The sequence below is a fragment of the Nothoprocta perdicaria genome, unplaced genomic scaffold, assembly GCF_003342845.1.
Source record: "Nothoprocta perdicaria isolate Ctin4 unplaced genomic scaffold, notPer1 scaffold_121, whole genome shotgun sequence".
Classification (NCBI taxonomy): domain Eukaryota; kingdom Metazoa; phylum Chordata; class Aves; order Tinamiformes; family Tinamidae; genus Nothoprocta; species Nothoprocta perdicaria.
Genome location: NW_020454328.1, coordinates 1,006,937 through 1,011,026, shown reverse-complemented (window position 1 = coordinate 1,011,026; position 4,090 = coordinate 1,006,937).

Below are 4,090 nucleotides of genomic sequence, written 5' to 3'. Positions count from 1 at the left end.
GACGGTGCGCACGGCGCTGCGCGCCCCGGCCGAGAGCCTGGCGCACGCCGCCAACTTCCTCGACATGCTCCTGCAGGCCAACGACATCCGCGAGGCCAGCCTGGCCGAGGACGCCGAGTGGTACCACGCGCTCGTGCGCAGCCTCGTGGCCGGGGACCCCCGYGTGTACCGCGCCGTGCTGGCCTTCGACGCCCACCCGCTGGCCGCCAAGCCCCGGCTCGTGCTGCAAGCCACGCAGGAGGGCGCCGAGATCCTGCTGCAGGACCTGTCGGCCGCCGCCGGGCACGGCAACCTCAGCGCTGGCATCGGTAGCGAGCGCTGGCTCGAGGCACCGGAGCCGCCACAGGGTTTTGCCCTCCGCAAGCGGCTCCTCCGCAACGACCTGCGCAGCCTGGAGACCCCCAAGTGGAGCCGGGGCGACGGCTACGTGGGCGACGTGGGCCATGTGCGCTGGTCGCCCCCGTTCCTCGAGTGCCGCGACGGCAAGTTCCTGCCCGCCTGGATGGTCACRCTCTCCTCCTCCTTCTACGGCCTCAAGCCGGACCTCAGCCCTGAGTTCAAGTAAGGGGCGCTTGGGTTTTGCTTTGGGCACATTCCGGATCCAGATCGATCCATAGGGCGCCCCAGGAGCCAGGCTGGGGTCCCTGGGTGCTGCTGCATCCCCAGCACAGCTTGGAGCGGGCTGGATTTTGCCCCCAAATTGCAGCCTGCCGGGGGGCGCTGGCTCCGCGTGCGGGCGCCGGGGCTGAGCGGGACCCTCGGCAGGGGCATCGTGCGGCTGGATGTGAAGCTGCAGGACGTGCCGCTCGACCCGTGCGCCGCTGGCCCGGGCTGGCTGGGCGCCGCGCACCGCTGCGACCTCAACAGCACCCAGGTACCGCGGGCGCTGCGCTCGTCCTCATCCTCACCCGCTCCGCGGCCGGTCCCGCTGCTCCCGCAGCTGCTGGGGCCCCGCAAATCCACCCTGAAAATCCACCCACTCCGGGCTGCGGGAGACACTGCCCTCTGGATAAGGGGGCTATACGGCTCCGACCTCCCGCTTTGTGCCGGGAAAAGCCCCATCCCTGGCCAGGGAGCGAGCCCAGAGTTTTTCCTTCCTGCAACTTTTCCTCCCCACCTTGCAGTTAATTCCCACCAGCAGGACGTGGATGCACGTGCCAAAATGCACAGGCATCCTTCTGAACAGCAGGATTCCCAGATGAGTCCTTCGGAGTGGAGACCCTCTGATGCTCCTGTGGCWTTCCCAGACATCCCAAGCCATTCCATGGCATTCCCAGCCATCCGAGAACATTTCCAGCCATGCCAGCTGCCTGACAGCCCCAAAGTGGCCCTGACTCTCCCTTTCTGCCCTTTCCCATGCGGATTCGGCGCCAGCCGCGGGTTCTCCGGCGGGGATTAGTGCGGCAGCCGTGCACCGGCCGCTGCCATCGCGGCGGGGGCCGCGGGCAGGATTAGAGCACTCTGCTGCATTAGGTGTCCATTTAGGGTTTAGGGGGGATTTGCAGTCCAGGCTTTTGCTTTTAATGCTTAAATGTTTAACCACTGCTTTGCAAGCAGCGCGGGGCAAGGGGGGCACCGGCAGCACCCCGGGGTGCTGGGGAGCCCGTGCCCAGAGCCGTGTCCTTCAGTGTGTCCCGCAGGAGAGCCGCGGCTTCGTGCTGGGCAGCTACGTGTGCCGCTGCAAGCCGGGCTTCTACGGCGCCGACGGCAGCGCCGGGACAGGTGGGCGCTGCGGGCGCCGTCCCGCGGGACACGGGGCACGTGCCGGGGCCCCGGCGCTGACCGCTGTGCGCGCAGGCGGCCGGGCCGGCGCGGAGGCCGGGGGCCGCGTGGCGTGCCAGCCGTGCCGGCCGGGCTGCACCGCGTGCCGGGACGACGCGCCGTGCGTGGCCCAGGAGGACCGGGCGCTGCGCGCCGCCGTGCTGGGCTGCCAGGCCGCCTGCATGCTCGCCGTCTTCCTCAGCATGCTCGTCTCCTACCACTTCCGCAAGAGCAAGGCAAGGCCGTGGACGCTGCACGCGGACGCTCCCTGCGGATGCTCCGGCACCCGCGGGCGCCACCCTGCGCTCCCTGCTGCCCTCACCGGCCCCTTCCTTGCTCCCTGCAGCGGATCCGGGCATCCGGAGTTATCCTGCTGGAGACCATCCTCTTCGGCTCCCTCCTCCTTTACTTCCCAGTGAGTATCCGGCCAGCCGGAGCAACAGCCCCGTCCCAGCCCTGCTGCTTGCCGGGACCCCCGGCATGGGGCAAGCACAGGGACAACTCGGTCTAATAGTTAATGGCACTGGCGCCATCTCCGTAGCCCAAATCCCTTTCCTCCCACTGGAGTTAATCCCTCTCTAAATCCCCTCTCCCTCTGGTGYGATCCTCACCATCCGCCCTAGGAGAGGGGGAAAGTGGGGAGCATTTCCCCCGCGGTTCCTCCCCACGCTCTCCTGCCTTCCCAGGTGTTCATCCTCTATTTCAAGCCGAGCGTCTTCCGCTGCATCGTGCTGCGCTGGGTGCGCGTGCTGGGCTTCGCCATCGTCTACGGCACCATCACGCTCAAGCTGCACAGGTAGCGCGGCGGCGGCACGGCCGCGGAGCACCCAGCCGGCGCCCCGCGAGCTCACGGCCGCGCTCCGCAGCGTGCTCAAGGCCTTCCTGTGCCGCACGGCCCAGCGCGTGCCCTACATGAGCAGCGGGCGGGTGCTGCGGATGCTGGGGCTCATCCTGCTCCTGGTGCTCTGGTTCCTGGCTGCCTGGACCGTGGGCGCCCTGGAGAACGTGGACAGGAACATCCCGCTCGTGATYCGTGCCCAGACCGCTGGCGGCCTCCACTTCCAGCGTTGCGGCCACGACCGCTGGGACTACATGATGGTGATGGGTGAGCGCCAGCCCAGCCACCACAGGGCCCTACCCTACCAAAGGGGACCCGGGTGCTGCTTCCTTACCCTGCGGGGCCCTGGCGGGACGGGGTCTCGGAGCCCCTGGCTCTGCCCCTCACATGGTCCCGGGCACGCGTGCGCGCGGGACGGTGCCCCGGGGCGGCCGGGCGCTCAGCRCCGTGCCGCTGTGCCCCAGGCGAGCTGCTGCTGCTGCTGTGGGGCAGCTCACTGTGCGTGGCCACGCGCGCCGTGCCCTCCGCCTTCCACGAGCCGCGCTACCTGGGCGTCGCGCTGCACAACGAGCTCCTCGTCTCCGCCGCCTTCCACGTGGCCAGGTGAGYGGCGCAGGAGGGAGCCGTGGGCTGGCATCCACAGCAGCCCTCCCAYGCGGAGAGGAGGGAACAGTGGGATTTGCTCCAAAGCCACCTGGCCCTCTCCAACGTGGCGGCTTTCCCCCATGGGCGTCCCTGCGGTGTCCTTGTCCCCGCGCTGCCCGCCCTGCCGGCCCCTTGCAGGTTCGTGCTGGTGCCCTCGCTGCACCCCGACTGGACCCTGCTGCTCTTCTTCGCCCATGCCCACAGCACCGTCACCATGACCCTGGCRCTGCTCTTCCTCCCCAAGGTGAGGAGCGTGAGGGGAGCRCGGGTGGCRCACGGGCACAGAGCCGGGCACAAGCAGGGGCAGCGCTTTGCACGTAACCCCCGGGTGGGTTTGTGCCCCGYGCTGGCGCGCCGTGGCTGGGAGCGGGCTGCAGCGCGAGGCACTCACAGCCCCGCTCGCTCTGCGCCCGCAGTTCCTGCACGCCGGCTCGCCGCTGCGCGGGGACATCGCGGCCGAGGTCTACGAGGACGAGCTGGACATGCGGCGCTCGGGCTCCTGCATGACCAGCAGCATCGCCTCGGCCTGGAGCGAGCACAGCCTCGACCCCGATGACATTCGGGTGGGTGCCACACTCAGGACCTTCTTTTGACGCTAGCTAAGCGGCCCCGCGCACAGTAAGAGCTGCTTTCCGCAACCTTGCCCTGCGCCGCGCGCGGGCCGGGGGGTACCAGGGGCGGCGGGACGTGCGCGCTGCCACCCGACGTGCCCCCCTTCCCTGCCCGCCGTCGCAGGACGAGCTGAAGAAGCTCTACGCGCAGCTGGAGGCGCAGCGCACGCGGCGCATGGCCGCCTGCAACCCGCACCTGGCGCGCGGCTCCGGCCGCTCCACGCTGCGCCGCAGC